General features: G+C 39.4%; 1 protein-coding gene and 1 pseudogene across 1 annotated transcript in view; one reads left to right on the top strand and one right to left on the bottom strand.

The window, feature by feature from the left end:
- LOC144253596 (KH domain-containing RNA-binding protein QKI-like) overlaps positions 1-20,985 on the bottom strand; it is a 194,845-nt pseudogene extending 173,860 nt beyond the window's left edge.
- Positions 1-23,649, top strand: part of LOC113197387 (uncharacterized) — a 519,021-nt gene that overhangs the window by 229,459 nt on the left and 265,913 nt on the right. The gene's annotated exons all lie outside the window — the stretch shown is intronic.

Raw genomic sequence — 23,649 nt, forward strand, 5'->3', positions numbered from 1 at the left:
TTATAGCATACTTTCAAGTTAGTGACAAATAAATAGTAATTCCAGCGAGTTTCTTACTTTGTGGACATATTCAAGTGGCTGTGAATCAGGAAAGCCAGGTCCTGCTGTGCAGAGGATAACTATGCAGACATCAAGATATAGTGTGATTATACTGGAATAGTAATTGTGTTGTAATTATTGCTACCTCCTTAAAGGTTGTTATACTTTGTTGTGTTGAAAGTTTTAAACTTTAGCAAGTATACTGACACTTTTTAGTATTTGAGAACTTATTATAAATACAAATATGTTGAGAAGTGGTGAACTGTTGTCAACAAGGCCTAGCAATTAGGCAAGAAATCAATTGGCTTTTTCTCTTTAAGTACATACTTTAAAGAGAAAAAGTACATATTTAAACTGTAACTGAAAGTAAATATATTTAAACCAGTTACATATGGGCTCTACAGCATAGTAGAATTTGGTTATTAATGAATACTATTTTTCTGCTTATTTTAAATTGTTACATAACTATTATATATAATTGTAGAAATTTTTTTATGTTATATATTTGTACATTTTTGTTATATGTTTGTACATGCAAACAATATAACAATATAATAGGGCTAGTTTATTTACCTAGTACCTCCTATAAGGTCCTTGCTTGGCATCTGGATAGCCATCTTAAGTAACAGCCGCCATTTTAAGGAAAAAGTTTCACTTTCCCACCCAAGGGCATTTCCGAGAAAGACTCACCACTCCCTCATACCAACCAACACTTAACCACCACATTAGGACCCTCTGGGCTCTGATTCCTGAGCCTCCCCCATAAAAGTCCCAGAACTCAAGTCTGTTTTGCCTCTCTCTCCTATAGAGAGATGGCCTTTATTTGTCAGCTCTGACAAATAAACTCTGATATGTATCTCGGCCTGGTCTCCATCTTTCATTTCTCCCTTACCCATCTCTCCATTCCTCACCTTCCCTTTACCTCCCTTCCTCCCTTCCTTTGGTCTCTTTTTCTATTCTACTGGTCTCCCTTTTATTTTCATGAGATCCCCCCACCCCAAACCTTTTCCCCCCCTTTTATCTCTCTAGCCTCCACATGTAAGAGAAAACTTACAATTCTTGACTTTGTGGGTTTGAACGATTTGTTTCTTCTTAATTGTGTGATATTCTAAGATTTAGTCTGATTTTTTGCTTTTCACGTTGCAAGTTCCATCTTTTAAGAAATGGTATATTTTCTTAGTCATATATATTCATTACTGTCAAGTTTGTATATTCAAATAAATTTAATGTTACACCATCACACTAACTCTAGATTCAGGCTCTCTGTTGCCTGTTGTACATTTTCACCAAGTTTATAATCGGTAAGTATCATGTCCACCCATTAATCAATATCTTTCCTTTATTTTAAACATATTGATAAATAAATAATAACAAAAAGCTTATAGTTTGGAGGTAGTGTGAGCCCAAATGTGCATGATATTAGAAGTTAAATGAAGTAGGTGGGATTAAAGGAGACGATCACAAAAAACTGAAGAGGTATCATGGAGGAGGTAATGGTTGCTATTGGGAGGCACATAGGCAGACTGAAGGGATCTTTCCAAACTTAGAAAGGTGTAAGAACAGGGATGAAGAAGCATGAAATGATTTGGTGCCTTCCATTAACTATATGTAGCTTTATGTGGCTGGATATGGTTTAATGAAAAAAAAAATCTAGCCTTTTACCTGGTTCCTGGCATTGAACTTCTAAATCCCTTGGAATTTATCATACTTTATATGCAAATGAATGACTCCTGGGAGAATAAGGGGAGGAGATGCTAGATAATTTCTGGATGGGGGCGATGTGCCAGAAAAACTAAGTGATTAGAGAGTTAGGACTTTCAGTCCCACCCCAAACAGGGGAAGGGTCAGCTCATTGTGTTCAGTCATCAGTGACCAGTGATTTAATAATCAGTTATTCCTAAATCAAATTGCCAATGCTCTTCATGTGCTCATTGAATGATATTCTAGGGTAAAGCTCAACATATGTGGTTAAATGTTACCTTCCTAATTGCTTTTAAGGTTTATTCATGTGCTCATTGAATGATATTCTAGGGTAAAGCTCAACATATGTGGTTAAATGTTACCTTCCTAATTGCTTTTAAGGTTTATTTTAATATTGTTAAAATACAAAAATTACTTTTAAGGAAGTTCTATCAGTTATGGTCCAATCAGGACACACTAAAAAAAAACTTTAAATAAGACAGCTTATTATAAAGAAATATTAACTACTAGAAGGTGACTGCCTACTAAAGGATAAAAAGAACTCTGGAGAGTAAAAGACAGACTATATTAGAGGATATCCTGAAGTGATAAGTCTTGAGATTTCATTCTTGTCAGGGAGGTTGTGATAGCACCCATTAGATAGGGTAGAAGTTTGCTAAGATGTGACAGGTTGGGACATTCCTGCCAATGGCTCTTTTATGAATCTGAAAAAGACAGTGATTTAGAGCTTTGCTTTATTAAATCTAGAATTATACCTAGAAGAATGGTATGGCTAATAGTATGCAGGGTACATAATATATTAGTATGACCCCAAACTGTGTTTGCTTTGAGAAATAATTTGTGACATATATAACTGCTAGGAACCATAGCATTTTAATTTGAAAGTTCCAGTGAAACATGTTTCATTCATCAGTATAGGAAAGTTTATTTTTGGACTGAAAATTTATTATAAGATTTTAAGTACAGAAAATAGAAATACATAAAACATTTAATTGGACAAAAGAGCTGTATTGGGAATCTGTTACCATCAAGAAGAAGCTACCATTTTATTTAGTTCCAATATATGAATTTTAAAAAAATTAACCTACATATTTTGGAGACTATAGGTACTCTAATTTAAAATCAAACTGTGTTCCAAAAGATTTTGAGTTGAGTTTTTAGAATAAAAATTTCATGTTCCCATAGAAATACCATTTCCTTGTGTGGAGTTCTGATTTGGCTCCAAAATGTATTTTATTATGGACGGGCTTAGGTTATAGTGTGTATAACAATATTTTGGGGTGGAGAATTGCATTTAGAGTTCTTATGATTCATTTCTTTTATCTGCCAGTAATAGGAATAGGGAATTCAATGAGGGTCCTGGACAGATTGCAGAGGTGGATGTAGGGTTGGTGACAGATAGTGTAAGAGCTCTTTGGTGAGGAAGAATGGAAACCAACATTTTTTCAGGAGCATTTATGTCCATTGCTCTTTATTAGCAATTTACTGTACATTATCACATTTATTTTCTTAGTGGTTTTAATTTTTTTAATTTTTGGATTACTTGAATGTTAATAGTGTTTATAGCTCTAGCATTCCATGAAAACATAGAGACTTCTTAAATTTAGACTTTCTGGCATTTGTAAGCCTAAAAAGAAATGGTAATAGAACTTAAGAGGTATCATGGAGGAGGTAATGGTTGCTATTGGAAGGCACATAGGCAGATGCTTAGTAATAAGAAAGTATAACTTCAGATTTATGTGCCCACAGAGGTATGTGACTATTTTAATGCTGAAGTGCTATTAATCCAAAAAGGTTGAGAGAATCTTCACCCTGCAACAACAGAAAATAGAGCTTGCTTGAACCATTCATTGGATTATGATGTCAATTATTTGTGCTAAAATACATTAAAATGGACACCATGCTTAAATAATCCCTGAGCAGGCAAAACTAGTTAAGCCTCATGTATGACTTAAACCATGCTTAATTTGCAAACATAAGAGAAACTTTATTTATTCTGTATACATGCCCATGTTCAAGAAAAACAAAATTTAAGGTAAATTAATCAGAAACTTCTAAAAAACTGATATCACTAGGGATTTTCAAGCAGGATAAATTAAATAAGGCAACTGTATAACTATAACCTAGCAAATATTTTCTTTGCTTCATTTCTGTGTCCCTCCATGAAAGCCTTCTCCTTGTGTGCCCTCATTTGGGGTTGCCTTCATCATGAATCAATGTTCACTCAAATAAATGCTCTAAATTTTTATTGCACTTCAGTTTGCCTTATTAACATTTGCCATAGGAAAGTTCACCTTCAAGTAAGATAAAATAGCATGTAAAGAGATCACATATCTAGGGTTCTCTATCTCTCAAGGGAAAAAGGCCATTACAGTAGACAGAAAACAGCTTATTGTGTCTATACCTACACCAAAGACCAAAGACGACATACTCTCCTTCTTGGGTTTGGCTGGGTATTTCAAGGCCTGGATCCCTAATTTCTCCCTCCTCGTCAGGCCGCTATATAATCTGACCAAGGGCCCCCAAGATGAACCCCTACCCTCAGCGGTAGGGAAGCCCTTTACAATCCTTAAAGAGGCCCTCCTCTGGGCACCTTCTCTGCATCTCCCCGACCTCTCCTGACCCTTCACCCTCTATGTACTTGAAAAACAGGGACAAAGTCTGGGTGTTCTGGGTCAGGAATATGGCCCTACATTTGCACCAGTGGCCTACCTCTCCAAACAGCTCGACCCCACTGTCAGGAGCTGGCCCCCGTGTCTCAGAGCCCTAGCAGCCGCCCATGACCTCCAGAAAGAAGCATACAAGCTTACCTTTGGCTCCCCACTAACCATCTCATCTCCTCACTATCTAAAGGATTTCCTCACAAGGGGCTACAGTCACTTCCTCCTTCCAGGGTTCTATCCCTCCTTGTCTCATTCCTTGGACATCCCTCTATCTCTTTTCAGTCCTGCTCTTCATTAAACCCTGCTTCCCTCCTCCCATCTTCTCCCTCACAAGATTCCATCCACAAATGCCTGGAGGTATTAGAGATGATTTTACCCTGCCCTACCACTATTTCTGAGGGACCCATGCCCTCTGCAGACCTTGTCTGGTTCTCAGATGGTAGCTCCTTTATACATGAAGGGGTTAAAGTGGCGGGGTATGCTGTCATTTTCCTCTCATCCATCATAGAGGCAAAACCTCTCCCACCCAATACCACCAACCAACAAGCTGAACTCATAGCTGCCGCAAGGGTATGCGAGCTAGTGGAGGGGAAAACCCTCTCCCTGTATACAGATTCCCAATATGTCTTCCATTTCCTGATCTCCCATGCAGCCATTTGGAAAGAAAGGGGGCTATTGACCACCAGAGGGATGGCAGTCATTAATTCCACACTTATTTCTGGCCTACTATGAGCCTCTAGGCTGCCTTTACAACTGGGAATAATCCATTGCAGGGCCCACAAAACTGACTCCTCCCTTAATACTATGGGGAATTCCAAGGCCGATCAAGCAACTCAATCAGCTGCCCTACAAAGCTTTATCTCCTCTCCACTACTCTTTGCTACCACCGGGGATTGGCCCAAAGATCCCCAGCAACTCTTCCATTTTCTCCACTCTCTATTCCATTCTAGTCCACAGAGTCTTACTACTTTCCTTCACTCCTTTTTCACCCTATTGCCATGCGATAAGACCCACCTACAACAGATCACTTCCGCTTGTCAGATCTGCCAGAAAACCAATACCAATACTCCATTGAAATCTAAGCTTTCCCTTCTCATCAGGGCCGTGGTCACACCCCAGCTGCAGACTGGCAGATTTATTTCACCAACATGCCCCAAGTAAAAAACATAAAATATCATCTTGTATTGGTAGATACTTTTTTGGGATGGGTTGAAGCCTATCCCACTTCTAACAAACAGGCCTCTACTTAGTTGATCTATTGCTTACTCACATAACCCCCCTCACATTTTGGGATGCCCACTTCTGTCCAATCAGATAATGGCCCAGAATTTACCTCACAGATAATTCAGGGACTGGCTCATGCACTATCACTCCCTTGGCATTCCCATTGCTCTTACTGCCCCCAGGCTTTCAGAAAGGTTGAAAGGACCAATTGGTCCCTTAAAGAGACCTTCATCAAGCTCACCATGGAATTAAGCCTGGACTAGGTAAAGGTGCTCCCCTTGGCTTTATTGCACATTAGGGCCTTGCCAAAAAAGCCTTCTAATCTCTTGCCTTTCAAAGTCATGTATGGCTGTCCCCTCGTTCCTCCCGGATTGCCTACAGAACCCCTACCCATCTCTGAAATTTATGTTCTGCCCCTTCTCTTCCATCTACACTCTGAACTCTGGCACTATCAAGACTGGCTCTTTCCTGACCCCAGTCTCTCTCAAAACCCTACCTCTTTAACACCTGGTCAACTTGTTTACTATTGCTCACTGGGGGAAAAGCCCCCAAAAAAAACAAAATGGAAGGGCCCTGCTCAGGTGATTATGTGCACACCCTCAGCAGTCAAACTCAAATTACCTAATAACCAACTTACCCCATGGATTCATATTTTCAGGCTTAAACCCAGAACTCCTACACCTTCATCAGAAGAGCCAACAATTGTCACCTGTCATTAAGTACTCTTGTCAATGCTCCCCTCATTTCTGGCCCCTCTTGGGTCCTCTCTTCACCCTATGTCTGAAGATTCAAGGCAAGTGACCCTAAGGGCCCTCTCCAGCCAGACCCCCCCTACTTGCTTGAATCTGGCCAGTATTGGGACTGTTGTGTGTTGTCCTTCTGACAAACCACTTAGTTGTCCAGAGCATGGTGACCCCTGAATAAGTGTGATCATAAGAGAGCACTTTACCAGTTGCCTTCTGGGCCTAAAGAGGGACATGTGTGTTTTGTTTACCCTCGCAGTTTTGTAATAATTTCAAGTATCAGTATTTAAAGTTGAGGTATTTCACATAAAACCTGGAGAGATCTGACTGCTCTCAAATGGAAATATGGTAACAATGGGCCACTGTCCTACCTTGGCCGCCTTTGTGAAAGACAAAGAGAGAAGCAAGTTGGTACACCCAGGTAGGAGAAAGTTTGAAGAGCAGCCTTAATAGAGAGGGGAGGGAGTTAGATTGGACTAGGAATGAGGAATGGAATTGAGGGTGTTAGGTGCAGGACAGCTGGTCTGCAGGGCATGCCAAACAAAGTTAGCTGCAGGATGACCTGGCTTCTCAAACCCTCTGTCTGGGTCTTTATCACCTGTTTGCTTCAAGCCCAAATGCCCAAACCCCCGCTCAAGGCTGAACACTCAACCACCCACTCAAGGTTGAACACTTACCCCCCTTGTGCCAACAAGGCAGCTTGCAGGCCCAGAGACCCCATTAGATTTGGGCTATAAAAACTCCCTGTGCCTGTTCCTTCCCCCTATCATAAAGTTCATTCAGACTCAGGTGGGTAAAATTTCTAATCAATCTTTTAACCAGCTTATCCTTAGGAATTACCAACTCCTGGCTACTGATGATACCTCCAGTCGAGACCTATGCTGAATGGACTGACATTATCATAGATCTGTGGTGACAAGGAGCCTTTGTTGATACCGGTCTTCTCTGCCCTTCTGTGGGGGCTCCTTACTTCCCTCCTCTCTTTCTCCCACACCACCCCATTTCAGCAGGAAGCAGCCAGAATAAGTCAACGCCCACTCTCATTTAATAACAAAGAGGGGGGGAATGTTGGGAGTCACCCCGGCTCCAAAGACTAACCTCCCCATCCCCCGAGAAGAGCCGTCAAATGGTGAGCCCTCCTAACTCACATGATCCTTACCCACCAATCAGAACTTCCCCATCGCTGTCCTATGGTGAGTCCTGCTGACTCACATGATCCTTACCCACCAATCAGAAAGCACCCCATGCCAGCTGGGAAAACCGTTAAATTGTTAAACTGTTTGAACAGTCAGACCACTTCCGGCTCTATAAATATGCAGAGCTGCCTCAATAAACAGGCATTTTCTCCGACGGCAAGCCTTTATGGTTCTTTCAAATGCTACAAATATTGAAGTGATTGTATCACTATAGTATGCTGGCTTGTAGTTCTATAGGATAAGCAGAGAGGAGTGTAATAGCTGTGTCCTGTGGGTTCCACTCTTGGGCTTTTCAGGAATCTGCACATTGCTTTCCAGAGTTGTCTTAATAATTTACAGTCTCACCTGTATTGTGTCAGTGTACCCTATTTCTCCTATCCTTGCCGGTATTTCTATGGGTATCCAGTTTTCCCAGAACCATTTTTTTAAAGCATGATGTCCTCTCTAACATATATTTTGGTGCCCTTGTCAGGTATCAGGTGGCTGTAAGTATCAGATGGGTTGTCTCTGTGTGATATATTCAATTTCATGGATCTTCATATCTATTTTCAGTTCACTGCCATACTGTTTTTGCTACTCATCTCTGTAGTAAAATTTAAGATTGGGTATTGTGATGGATTTCACATTTTTTTTCCTGCTCATTTAATTGCTTTGGCAAATTATTATTATTATTATTATTATTATTATTATTATTATCATCATCATCCCAAATGAATTTCAGGGCTGATTTTTCATCATCATCATCATCATCCCAAATGAATTTCAGGGCTGATTTTTCATCATCATCATCATCATCATCCCAAATGAATTTCAGGGCTGATTTTTCAATACTGTAAGGAACTTCATTGGTAGTTTGAGGGGGATTGTATTGAATTTCACTGAATCTGGATATTGCCATTGAGAGTATGGTCACTTTGACAATGTTAATTCTGATCTATCCAAGAACATAGAAGTTCTTTGCACCTTCTGAGGTCTACTTACATTTCTTTTTCAGTGTTCTATAGTTTTCATTGTAGAGATCTTATACCCTCTTGGGTAGATTCATTCCCAGGGGCTTTTTCAGATTATTGTAAAAAGGATGGTTTTCATGAATTCTATTTCAGTGCCATTACTGTTGGAGTATAATAACGCTATTGATTTATGAGTATTGATCTTTTCTCCTGATACATTGCTAAATTCATCAGGTCTAGAATTCTTCTGGTGAAAATTTTTGGCAGCATCAGCTTGGCTGTATCAAGGTGGCTCCTGCCTTGCTCTCTGGGGACAGTGGGAATCATAGTTCCCTTTTTGCACCAGTATATAGTGCAAAGAAGCCTCTACTTCAACAAACGAAATGCTGCCTCTCTGACCTCAGAATTTTTAATAAATATATCTATTTTGTTTCTATGCATGTCCCCTCTCTATATGATCTAGCAATCCACTATTCCTGCTGCTGCAGCTGCTGCAGCTGCTGCAGCTGCTGCTGCTTCTGCTACTTTCTGTACTTTCTTTTTTTTTTTTGCCTTTGTTTAATGTACCCAAATTTCTGATTCTCTAAGATTCCCTGAGTGTCCACTGTTGAGTTTTAGTGAAACCTCACTTTTGCTCACTGAGAGGAAAAAGTATTCAGGCTGTTTGCATTACAGGTTGTGGAGCTACAAGAAATAAAGGTTCTCTCTACCATAATATTGCTTCCATTTTGTATTGCCTTATTTCTTTTACTTTAGTTTCTGACTTTATATGCCTCTATGATTTTTTCCATTCACTATTAAGTTTTGGTGAGTTTCTTTAGTTCCCCCCTCACTGAGAAATATTCTTCTTGCCTTCTAAGACTCGAACTGAAGAACTGCCGTGGGTTCATTCTTCTTCCAATCTGCCAACTTCCCTTCTCCTGACAGCCAATTTGCACAAGACATCAAGGAATATTTAGGGCCAAAATATACTCTATCTTGATGAATACCTCATGTGAACTTGAAAACAAATTTTATTTTCTCATAGTTGTATGAAGTATTTGTACAAATGCCAAATATATGTATATGAATGATAATGATTTTGGTAAATTCCTAGGGTTGCCATATATAAGTATCAGCTTTATTGGGTTGAAGTAATGCAACTGTACTATCTTAGAGCTCTATTCCCTAGAAATCCCACATTGACCTGTTAGCAGGACCATGCTCCTTCTGAAAACTTTAGGGAAGAATTTTTTTCTGCCCATTCTTGACTTTTACTGGTTTGGTGGCCATCCTTGGTCTGCTTGGTTTTCAACTGCAGCATTTTATTCTCTGCTTCCATCATCACATGGGATTAGTCCCTCATGAATGTGCCCCATCTTCTTATGAGAACAGATGCGCTATTTGGAGAATGAGTCTACCCTGCTCCAAGGGGATACTTTTAATTGCTGAGATTACAATGACTCTCATTTCAACCCAGTGAAATTTGGAGGTACTGGTGTTAGGACTTAAACATATATTTGGTGGAAGTATTTTGACCCATAACAGAGATGACAGATTCAAGAGTATACTTTTTCTTTTCTTCCTGATGGATTTGTTAACTGTTATAAAGGAATGCTGAAACATTCTAGTGTAACAGTAGAATATTTCACTTCTCATTGTAGTTTCTTCCATTTATTTTCTATTTTAATTTTTGTTTCCTGGTATGCTCCTTCTCTTGTCATTCAGAAACAATCATATGCCAGCAGCAATGGAGCCTGAGTGTGTTAAACAACCATCTCCATACACTCTAGACCCATGTCCACAGTAAGGAAGCCCCTGGAGTAATTCATCAGCAAACCAATATACTGACAGTTACACTGTATTTCCCTAGATTGCAATGGAGTCGTCATGCAAGTGGCATCACTGAATTTGGGAGGAGACCAAACAAATTATATTGCTGAGGTAATCTGACCCTTATTTGTCTAAGATATAAGTGTTGTTTTATTCCTTTTCATTCAAATTCATTCATGAAAATATGACAGTGTTCATTATAGGTGACTCATACAATTTCTTTTGTGGGGAAATTACAACTATACATCTATTACCTATGAGAATGATTCAAGATGACATTAACATATGACAAAAAAACTATTGTCAAATGATTGTAGTGAACATTTTCCTCAGTGGCACTTTTCCTTGGTAGAAAATGAATTTTGTGCATGTCATCAAATTATACCTGAGAAATCCCTCATGCAAAGCTCATGTCTTTTCACAAGTGTCCTCTCTGCCTTACTTTGTGATCTTTGCCCCAACTGCTGTTTCCCATCTAGTTATCTAATGTCACCACAGCCAACAGTAGACTTGTGCAAATGAATTGATGCTCAAACTGTCTTCCTTTCTGTAACTACAGGTAGCCTCTGCAGCAAATGAGAAATGTAAGTATTCTGCAACTCCCTAACATGCTGAGGAAAACCTCTGTACTTAGATAGGTCAGACATTCCTTCCTGTTTCTATGTAAAAAGTTATCCTGGATTTAGATTTCTTTCGGAAATGAGGATTGGGATGTGGTGACAAAGTGATAATCAGTGAAAGATCATGGCCATCTACCATGATTCTGAAACAGCTGTCTTTTTCATTGTGTGCATTTATGTGAATGAGGGTGGGAAGGTATCTCTGAGCATGTCCATGTGTAATACATGTGAATTGTGAATGCATTTGTAAGGCCATGGAAGCTTCCTCAGAAATTCTGTTCTAACATGCCCAGCACAAAACTCCATTTACTAAAAATAAAAATCCACACTAATTCATGATTGGTATGATACAATTCCTTCACACTTCATATCACCCAGATCTTAAGTTCTGGTTACTAGGCCCACTCTATAGGTAGAGATAATGCTGAGTCAAAAGATCCAGGTTCTTGACTCTGTAAGTGAAAGAAGATATAAGAATTCAGGAAATTATCCTGATGGTGATGCTTTGGGACAGGGAACTGTAATCATCACTTAGCGATATATTACACTCCAAGTTATTCCAATGTATTAGTGTACTCATATCCCCTACACAGATGTGAAATATTTTGCATACTTTTAAAGTGGCCTCAGTAGTTATCTCAAGAAAAATATACCCCTAGGGGTACAAAATATCAAATGTACATGTCACACCTGGTTCTAGTTTAGCAGGAAACGCAAAGGCTCTTCTCATTCATTCTTTTTTTTTTTAAAGAGAAAGTGAGAGAGAGGGAGAGAGAGAGAATTTTAATATTTATTTTTTTTTTAGTTCTCGGCGGACACAACATCTTTGTTTGTATGTGGTGCTGAGGATCAAACCCGGGCCGCACGTATGCCAGGCGAGCTCGCTACCGCTTGAGCCACATCCCCAGCCCTTCTCATTCATTCTTGTTCTTTTCTTTGCTGTATATTTTTACTGCTGTCCATATCAAGAAATGCCCTGAACATTTCATAAGCAATAAGTCCGTATACTAATAGTCATTCTGTATCCTCCTAGTTCCCCTAAATGGCATGGTGGAATTAATTCCTGGAGAAAGCATGGGTTAGGAGGCCCCAACAAAAGCCATGGTAAAGTTGCTTATCTTCCTCTGAAATACAAGTGTTGCTCTTTAGTTTTGCCTTCTATTGTAATATGATATGGTTTCCTGAAGATGGCCTACATAATTTTCTGAGTGTGCAGGTTCTCATAGGAGTGTCTGTTGCCTAATCAGATCTCACTGAATACAACATTAACAAGAAAGATATCAGCTACACACTGTATGATAGCAAGCTTTGTGCCTGCCTGTGGTTTTTCCCTCCTGGCCATTGAATTCCTTATTTATCACCTAATATAGACCTGTGACACAAATTCCCCTAGAGAAGCTTGTGTAATTTGGTGAGTGTACGTTTGCTTTGTACTTGCCTTTGAGTTCCCTTGACTTGACCAATTTCTCATTGGATTTTCTAATGTCACCAAGTTAAAAAAAAAATACTTGTGCACATAAGAAGAGCATGGATTGATTTTTATAGTGACTCCTTTCCTGTATTTACTGGAGGATTCAAGAGGAGCCATAAGTGGTATGTATCCTGGCCTCACTCTCTTCCTCATGGAAAATGTACATGATGCCAAGGGTCAGACAGTCTTCCTTCCTTTTGAGTGCAGAGTCTCAGTAATTCCACTACCTCCTTGAGAATGAGAAGTGAGGAGCTTTTGGTCCAAATTGATTAAAACACACACATACACACACACAAAAAAAAAAAAAAACCTATGGCCATTCTCCATAGTTCCTGAAAGCACCTGTGTGAGTTGAATGATGTGGTTAGTTCAATGAGAGATTTATATGTGTTGCTCTGTGTACATCCATGTCACTTGATTCTGAGTGTGCCCGTGTGTTCGTTTGTGCACATTTGTATGTTTCTCTAGATATAGGTATATACATACCAAGATGTCAATGTTCACATGTTAAAAAAATGCGATGTTCATTAAATCATGATTTTGTATATGTGTAAATAGAGCAAATGATAAACTTTTCATGTCTGCAGTTCATTCCACGCCAAGAATACCTCAATTAACATGCAAAATATATTCCATACAAATCTGGAAAATTTTCACAACACTCAATAAGGAAAAAGCTCTGTTTCTTTCCTGTCACTGCACCAGTAGCATCTTCATTTAATAACAAACCTCACCTATCAGTAGGCCCTGTATTTAGTCAGGGCATTTGATTGTCCATTACAATTCATTCATGACAGTTTTTCATGTTCATATACATTTTTTCTGAGAGGTGTCAGAATTTATTTTCCAAATCCCATTCTAAGCACAGAGTTCTGGACAGGGCCAATCCTTAACAGTGACCCTCAGGTCCACTAGCACATTGTGCTCACTTATGGTAATCTGAGACAGAGGAGATGCCCAGGCCAAAGGTTCCTGTAGCTAAGGAAGGGCTTTGTTTGCATGTTCCAACTGACATTGAAACCTGCCTTATTGGGTCCTTTTTAGACACTACTTTGTGGGAAACATATTTAAACTTGAGGGACTTTCACGGGGGATGACCAGTGCAGCTGCAGCTTATCTAGTTACAGAACAAAAGATGGGCTCCAGTTATGGTCAAGCTCAGCTAAGCAATGGTGTCTAATCCCACATTTTAGGTCTGTGCTGCTCCCTGTGTGGCCTGCAGGATATCACATTGACAGTGTCTCTGATATAACTTCCCATTGTTGGTCTCAAATGCTACTTAGGTCCTTCTAATCATACATACATGGATACTGACACTGACTGGTCACTGTGAGGGTAGAACCACTATGGTCATCATTCCTCCTCATTTCTGAGCTCATCCCTGGGCAGAGAGTCTTCATCTTAGTCCCTGTCAGCATTTGATGAATGCCACTCTGTGCTAAAACCTCACTTGTCCAGCATATGGTGCTCTACAGTGAGCCAGTTATCTACCTGGGATCTTACCAGGACCAGCCACAATTGGTAGGGAAGTTAAGAAGAATGCATTGTGTCCAAGCTCTGCATCCACATTTCTCAACAGCTCTAGGTGTGATGTGCCTGACCTACTGGGGAGCCATCTGGATCTTAATGTTGACTTTGTTGATGTAGAGTCCTCAGTCCCTCAGAGACTTCCTGACCCTTTTGCATGAGTCCATAGTCTACTTAAAAATGATGAGTGAGGTTTTGCTAGCAAACTGCTGTCCAAGGAAACCCAGAGAAAGAAAATCCATGCTTGCTTCATCATTGAACTCCAGGCCTTGTCCATTAAAAAGAACAATCACTATTTGGATATGCTGTGTACTTTTTAATTTTATTTAAATTTTAATACAAAACTTTCAAAGTCTCATCCCAGTGCCACATTTCAAGTGGCCAGTACACCCATGTGCATAAGGCAGAGAACAATCCAATTCTCTTGTGGACAGCTGCTCTGATGATGGCACAGTGTATGTTCTGTGAGTTTATATTCCTGAAACTGTTGGCATCACAGTTTGTATGACAGGTTGGTCGTTTCAAGGAGAGAGTGATAATGTGCCAATGGAAGGAAGTAGTTAAAATTTAACTCCTTCAGTTCCACTCTCTCACTAGAAGGTTGGCAAATGTTTGCAGCATCTTGTTGAGACCTCTGACTCCCCAGAGCTCCAAGAGGGTCTGAGAGCCAGAACAGAGATCAGGGTGATCCTGACTATTAATGTTAGTAAGACTCTGTTTTTCTTGCTGATACAAAAACCCTTGAGACTGAATAATTTATATAGGTATGTTTAGCTTACAGTTCTGAAGATTCAAGGCATGGCACTGACAAACACTTGGCTTTAGTGAATGCTCACTTATCTGCATTGCATGATTGGTGGTGTCAGCATGATGCAGGTGCAGGAGGGAGACATCACATTCGGAGACAGGAAGCCAGCAGGGATCAGATGATTCATTTGCTTTTCTTATATAACCAGGATCTAACAAGAGTTTGAGAAATCTATATTCTTACTTTTGAGTCTCATGCCCTCAAATGACCTCATCATCTCCAAGCAGACCCTTCCTCATACAGGTGTCACAACTCTCATTATGGCCATACTAAGGACCAAGCCTCAATCACACAATCCTGTGGGGAACAAACATCATCCAACCTTAGCAACCATCATGAGCTTAATTGTGACACATAATGCATGAGACAATCTTAAGTAACACTGTTGCTGATGTTTGTGTCTCTAAAGGTTGGATGTGGAGCAAAGATTATGATTCAAGCAGTGATGAAGAAGAGCTTGCAGGTAGGAACAGACCTAGGTGCATGACAAAATGGGAAAGGTGTCCTTCTAGGAGTTGAGTTCACCTACTCATGTGGGAAATGAGGAACTGGCATGAAATAAAAATAAACAGAAATATGTATTGCTTTTATAAAAATAAGAGTTAGTAGACCTCGTGACTTTGAGCATCCAGTTTGTAAGAAGACAATTTTCTGCTTTGACAGTTAAACACAATCTTCCATGCAAGTCCCACTCGGTCCTGAATTTCCCTCTGCTAAGCATCAAGTAGCTTGGATTTTATTGTTGGCCTTTTTTTGGCATTTGGCATGAAAGAATTAAGATCTGCACTTTAGATTTGACCCACCATGGGAGAAATCTAGTGGAACACACTTTCTTAGAGTCAGTCTGTGAACCTGTAATCGAAGATCTCTCTAGTGCTAAGCAGTGAGTAAGAATTCAAAATTCCACTTTGCATGTTTGCTTCATAGAGCAGCACTTTCTCTTCTATGTTTTGTCTACTTCTGGTTTAAAATAAACTCCCAAATGTGGGCAACTTAAAGAAAATTGTTTCAGTGCTCCATGGATAGGCCACTCTGTTCTCCTGTAAAAGAGTGGGGGGAAGTTCCTCCTTGAACATGTTTCTAACCTCCAGTCTTCATCTATTTCCCAAGCCCTGGGACTAGGAGGAAAATCTGAATGTGCTTGTATTCAAGAGGCCTAACTCCAGAAAGTCAGGAAGACTGTGGCTGCCTCTTGGAGGAACAGGATGACAGACATCCCTACTGAGTACAGTGGCAGAACCATGAACTGGAAACGAGCTCTTGGGATCCTAGATCTATTTCTCATTGCAGAGGTGAAGTGATAGAGGCCAGGAGACAGAAGTGCAGACAAGAGGAAGAATGGAGAGCTTTGACTTTGGCTCTAAAACACCAGAAGCAGGAGCAAATCAATTTCCCACCTTGACTTTAACTCTGCCTTTCCTTTTTCTAAGGCCACATCATCACCATCAAGGCCATGGTCCACAGAGAAGACAGAAACTGATGCAGAGGAGGAGGAAGAGGAGGAGGTGGTAGTGGAGGAGGAGGAAGAGGAGGAGGAGGAGAAAAGGACCAGAAATCAGTACATAATTGATTTTCTATTGATTTCTCTTATTTATCCTTTCTTATGTAGAGATTCTGTAGATTTTACATGTTTCATCTTTCCCACTTTTTATGACTTTTCTAAAGGTGCTTTCCTTATCCATATCTTTGAAGTACTTGGACCTTCAAAGTCTGTTAAATCTCTCTGCACCAACATTCTTATCTTGCCCTGGTTTTGACCACAGGCGACACCACTGAATCATGCTGGGCAATACTGCATGGCCATGCACTGAGATTGAGTGTAGGGGGCTTCAGAAATATTGAGTTGTTGCCTGATGAATGAGACATAAATAATCTGGCTCTGTTCTAGGGACCATTGAATAGCTGGGTTCTTCTGCCTTTGCTGGCTCTGAGTATGCAAGAATTTGCTCTTCCTTGCCTAGGTCAAGATTACACAATTGGAAAGTAGTTCCTGTAACATGAATTGTTTCCAGGGGTCCTCTCTTGATTTAAAATGTGGGCTCAATGCAGCAAAGGTGATAAAGCAGTTTAGGAAGAGGAAATTTGAGTGTGGAAAGAATGGGAGGGAGAGCAGAGATCAAAATCCACATATGCTCCATTGCTTCCTTAAGTTTCTTTGTTGCACTTTATGCAATCCATCAGAAGCAATTATGGCACTGAATTGGCCCCAGTTGCATGTGACCATGGCCATGGAAGAGAAGGTACAATTTGATTAAAATTAGTGCAAGAAGCTGTCTGTGGATAGAGCTACAGAGGGTAGGGCTGGAGGAGCAGGGTCCTTTCTCCACCCTGTGTCATCACAGGTGCTGCTCCTCAGGGTCCCAGATGTATGCTACTCAGCCTTTATACCCAAATGTCCTAGAGAACCCTTCCCATTGCCTCATTTCCACGTCTAGGGAAGCAGCCTCAGAAGGTTGTGAAGGTGAATGTCTATGGGAATTTGCTCCTGAGGACATTCATAGAAACTCTCTGCCCACAGACAACACCCTCAGCTGAAGGCTGCATACCAGCCTCAGTGCTCCCTGCCCAGACCCCAGGAGACATCAGGGCCCAAATTCATCTTGCATATCCTGAGAACAATTGTGGTCCTGGACACTCTCTGTGCCCAGCAACTCATCCCAAGTGACCTTTTTTTAATCTGATTCTGTTATAGACTCCATAAAACACCAGTGAGAGAAGTGATTTTGGCCCCAGGACACAGGAGAGATGATAGATGTAGTGCACAGCACCTGGAATTAGCCTGCAACACTTGGAGAAGGAACTGTTTTTTGGTTCCAAAGACATAACAGTCTATTATGTATAGAATTTACAGATTTATGTGTTCTTTGTTTAATAATTTTAATATTAGTACTTCTTGTTAAATTTTTATATAAAATTTATATCTCCTTGGTAATAGTTGTTTATAAAATTCATTCTGTAAAATAAAACACACTAAACAGAGGTAGATGTTCCTGAGATAGATCTCAATGAATTACAAAGAAGTTACCCTGGTGACCCCCATCACCATCAGTTCTTCCTCCCATACCCCTCAGTTTGCTTTTTATGTTGTTTTTTCAGGTTGGTATTATAACATTCACTAAATTAATGATGGGGGTGATACAATAAAGAAACGAATAATTAAATTGAAAGCTAAGTAAAATTCCAACTAAATTTCATAAGTGCTTAATTAATTGATCCATTTATTAGCTAACTAAATCTCCAGTCAAGACACTCAATATAAGAAAGGGCTGGGAAACACTTGGAAATTTTCATTTATGAAAATTGTAGTTTTTACAGTTTGTATCCTTTTCTCAATCAAGAAGATTTTTTTTTGTAACTCACATACATATAAAACAAGTTGGAAACATACATTATAAACTTGTACCAATGGCATTAAATACATTAACTGACACGTTTCTCATTGGAAATAGGTTGGTTGCTGTATATAGAAAGAGCATGAAAACTACTAAGATAATAATAAAGTCTAGACAAAATATAAATGTCCGCTCTATGGTAACATATGAGTATCACTCCAATCTGAACATGCTAAAATTACATAATACATTAAAAACTATGTCTTAAACTATATACTTTAATAAGAAATAAATTCAATAAAGAATGATAATACAGGGACTGGAGTTGTGGCTAAGTGGTAGAGTACTTACCTCACACATGTGAGGCCATGGATTTGATCCTCAGCACCACATATAATAAATAATATAAAGGCATTATGTCCATCTGCAACTAAAAAATGTTTTTTAAAAAAAGAATGATGGGCTGGGGATGTAGCTCAATGGTAGAGCACTCGCCTAGCCTATGTGAGGCACTGGGTTAGATTCTCAGTACCACATATAAATAAATAAAATAAAGGTCCATTGATAACCAAAAAAAAATGTAAGAAAAAAAATGGTGATACTGAGTACCAAGGCACTCAGATTTCAAATTTCATGCTTCTTTTCCATTGATCCAATATTTTGTCAACTATGTTTTCAAAATTTGATCAGAGCCAACATCTATTATTTTATAAATTTACTTTCCCCATAAAAGACCTTTGATAAACATCCAAAATATTCAGGTTAAATAAATTTGAAATGAAGTTGAAAGAAATTATAGTGTCATTTTTTACTGGCACCTCAAGTGTTTGAGTATTACAACCAACACAACAAAATGAAAATCATAATGGCACAGTATATATTATAAATTAAATCAAAACAACAACCTGTGTAACAGAAACAAAATAGAGCAGTGGCACATTAAATGAAAATGTAAATTAATCTTGAAGTAAGACATTGAAAGATGTTCAGTGCTGTAGGATGATTTGGGACCTAATACTTTACTACTATTCAGTGCAGGATGGAGTTGGGGGACAAAAATCTGAGCTGGAAGACAACATTTTATTTATCTTTTGTTTGACAGACAAGTCCCTCAGCCTGCTGCACTGACCACAGGCAAGCAAAATCAATAATCACTTAAGTGGTCAGCAGGCAGGCATGGTCATGTCATTACTAGGCAAAGAGTTCAGAGACCATAAGTTCATAAGTTAGTTGCTAGTGTCACCTCTACCTTCAGTCACAATTTTTTGGAAAGGATAGACACACATATTGGTCCTTTGAACTTCAGTAGTCACTGCACCTCATACACCATTGAGTTAAATAGGGTACTCAAGAACTGAAGTGGCTGGTGCCAACGTGTAAAAGGTATTTGTAGGGTGTGTAGATCAACCCAGCCTCTGGCCCTGGAGGGACAATAGCAGCAGTAATGTAAGGAGTTCCTTTTGGCATGACAGATGTCTGTGTTTGTCTGATCAAAGGCATTGCAATAGGGTCAGCTGGAGACAAGTACTCAGGGTCACTGGTGAGAGAAAAGGTGCAGCCCCAGTTATGATCCTAGGAGCAGCCGGGGCTATTGCCACAAGAGAAAAGGCAATCAGAATCAGAAGCTTCATCAGCTGCATCTTCTTCAGCTTGCCCAATACAGTGACACATCATGGATGTATCTTGTTCTCAAAATTTTATTAAGGATAGATAAAAAAAGGTTCTATAATTTTAACTCAGTTTGAACATTTTTACCTTTCTGCTGCAGGTACCAGTATTTGCCTCAATTATTCAAAGGCCCTCTATAGTTTTACTTTGATCTATTATGAGCATCTTCCACAGTTATTAGTACATCTGAATCTTCATGTACATGCTCCCAATTCAGTTTGCTCTATTTTGCTCCTCCTTCTCTTTATCTTTCATTGAGTCTTTGCCTCAGGCCATTGTTTTACCTCCAGTTTCTGCCTCAAGCTCTTTAGCTGTAAATCATCTGGGGCCAAAGATACTACCAAGAAAATTAAAATCTAGATATTTAAACTTTTTGAATTTTTTTACACAAATAGAGCACAGCTTTTCATTTCTCTGGTTGTAGATGATGCAGAGTCACTCCATTCATTAAATCATACCACACAAAGGGTAGTAATGTCTTTCTCATTCCACCATCTCACCCACACACACCCTCCCCTCCACCTCCTCTCCTCTGCTCAATCCAAAATTTCTCATTCTTCCCGTGACTCTCCCCCAGAATATTATGGACCTGCTCCACTTATCAGAGAATATATTTGGCCTTTGGATTTGGGGGGTTGACTTATTATGTTCCATGATATTCTCCAACTCTGTCCACTTACCTGTCAATGCTATAATTTCATTCTTCTTTAAGGATGAGTAATATTCCATTCTGTGTATGTACCACAGTTTATTTATACATTCAAATGTTGAAGGGCATATAGATTGTTTCCATGGTTTAGCTACTGTGAATTCAGCTGCTATAAACACTGATGTCACTGCATTACTATGGTGTGATTTTAAGTCTTTGGTGTATACATCTAAGAGTGGAAATGCTGGGTCAAATGGTGGTTCCATTAAAAGTTTTCTAAGGAATCTCCAATCTGCTTTCCAAAGTGGTCACACCATTTTGCAGTCACAAAAATCAGAATATTCTCTTACAGCACATTTAGTTTCTCTCATAAGTGAACAATAGTCCCCATATAATCAGGCAATTTTGCACACCTTTTATTTTTTGTACTGCCATTTAATGTGTGTACATGTCTTTTGGTACTCTGCTAATTTCTTCTCCTGGCAATCGCTAGAGGTGGTTGAAGATCCTTCAGAATTTAGACAGGATGCTCAAGCGCTTCTTGTCCTTCACTAGCTGCATCAGGTTTTCTGGGATTCTCATTTCCCCTGCCAGGCTCCACAGATCACTTCCCCGCAGATCACTTCCTCCACAGATCACTTCCCCGCAGATCACTTCCTCCACAGATCACTTCCCCCAATGCCTTGGCACCAACACCAGAGAGGAGGAATGGGCAGGGGCAATACCTGGACACTGTCTGCTGGGGACCCAGTGTTCCTCTCTGCACTGGCTCCTGCTCTGGGCCCAGAGCTGAGGCCTGTGGAAGCTGGCTTGTATATAAGCTACAGTGAAAGTTGAGGAATGTGTATGTACTCCAGTGTGTGGAGACACAGTGACATATGCCACAGTGGTTATGGTGGCCCAGCTGGGCAGACAGTCTTATCCCCTAGATGTATGCTAATAGAGGACTTGGTGATAGGAGACAAAATCTTCTGTTTAGGGCAATCCCTCCAGGAGAATCCCAATGTAGACCATGGGAGTTTGGGAATAGTCATGTCACCTGCTGCAGAGAATTACACACCTTTTGAAGAACAGCTCATGGTGCAAATCCTTTTCCTGGTAGGTAGAAACAACATCAGTCAGCACTTGAACATGAGGCCAGAACTGTGTGATTTGGCAGTCAGAAGGTCAAGGAGGCTCAGTATCATGGATAAATTACATCTGTGAAGGAGCAAGAGCAGGGTTCCCTCCCAGTACTCTGCATGGGCATATGGTAAAGGTCCCATGTTTCCAACTTTCTAGTATCAGACACTATCCCAAGAGTCCCATGTATGTCCCATTGGAGGAGATGAGACTGTGGGTACAAGGTGAGTGTGACACTAATGCTACCTGAGGGCTCCAGTCCAATAATATCTAATAATAATACAGTGAAAGCTGATTATGCAAAGTCTCCTAACCACATTAAAATTAAAAATGCATACATAATTATATTAATAATGTTATATAACCCACTGTATCAAAGAAGTATCATTTCTACAAAGGTTAGATAAACACTTATTTATGATATAACTTATATTCTTTTTCTCATGTCATTTCTTTGAAATAGGTTTTATATATTTATGTTACATGTGAATTTGAACAGTAAAATTTTCTCAGAAACATTTGATCTGTTTTCTATATTCTCATTTACATTTTTAAGGTAGATTTACTTAACTAACTAACCAAAGCATGATTGGTAATTTTCTAACCACTAAATTGATAACAGAAATAATATTTACCCTTTGATATTTACAGCCAGATATGTAAATGTGATTTGTGTTTGTTAGAATAAATTCAACTTGAAGGAAATGGATGTTTGTTTCAAAACTACTGTTTGACCAACTATCTTATGAAAGTCCATAATTTAAGTAGTATACTAACACAACACTTCTAAATCTATGTAGTATAATTGTTTAATTTTTTTTATATTTTTATTGGTTGTTCAAAACATTACAAAGCTCATGATATATCACCTTTCATACATTTGACTCAATTGGGTTATGAACTCCCATTTTTACCCCAAATACAAATTGCAGAATCACATCGGTTACACACTCACATTTTTACATAATGGCATATTAGTGACTGATGTATTCTGCTACCTTTCCTATCCCCTACTATCCTCCTTCCCCTCCCCACCCATCATCCCTCTCTAACTCATCTGCTGTTGTTCAGTTCTCTCCCTTGTTTCCCCCCGCCCTTTACCCTCACATCCTCTTCTATGTAATTTTGTGGCTAAGATACCATCTCACTCCAGTAAGATTGGCAGCCATTATGAAGTCAAACAACAATAAGTGTTGGCGAGGATGTGGGGGAAAGGGTACACTTGTACACTGCTGGTGGGACTGCAAATTGGTAAGGCCAATTTGGAAAGCAGTATGGAGATACCTGGGAAAGCTGGGAATGGATCCACCATTTGACCCAGCTATCGCCCTCCTCGGACTATTCCCTGAGGATCTTAAAAGAGCATACTATAGGGATACTGCCACATCAATGATCATGTGGCATCTATACACAATGGAGTACTATGCAGCAATAAAAAATGACAAAATCATAAAATTTTTATTTTTTCTTTTTAGATATGCATGGCATGGCAGTAGAGTGGTTTTGGAGATATATAGATATAGATATAGATATAGATATAGATATAGATATAGATATAGATATAGATATAGATATAGATATAAAATATAATTTACCATTCTTGTGGTTATACATGATGCAGAGTTATAGAGACAGAAGTTATGTAAATAATCTAATAGGGGATATAAAAAAGCAGTCTTTTCACTGTTCAATGCTACAAGCCTCTGCTATTTTCACATTTATGTTCACAGAAATGCAGTGTTGATTTTAAGTGACTGTTTTCATCATCACGGTTTTACTATAAAGAAAATAAACTCTGTGTTTGCAAAATCATGAAGATATTTTGGTGCCAGGTTATAATCACCAAAGAGTGACCTGAGAAAGAAATGATCCTGATGATGAAGTGGATCTTAAATCAATTGGTGTGTCTCAGGTGGCTTCCATCCCTAGACACACATATGTTTTCCCAAGCAGCTCATGAACAAAATATCCATGCTTTCATGAAGAGAGATTATTCATGTGGTCATGACAACATATTTCCACTCACAGAGATGACCTGCCTATAGCCAGGTGACAACAGCAGAATCCAACCCTGAGTTCTAATATGAGGTTATTTCCTATTGGAAGCAGACAGGTACCTCAGAG

This window comes from Urocitellus parryii, chromosome 3, assembly GCF_045843805.1.
Source record: "Urocitellus parryii isolate mUroPar1 chromosome 3, mUroPar1.hap1, whole genome shotgun sequence".
In the NCBI taxonomy this organism is placed as follows: domain Eukaryota; kingdom Metazoa; phylum Chordata; class Mammalia; order Rodentia; family Sciuridae; genus Urocitellus; species Urocitellus parryii.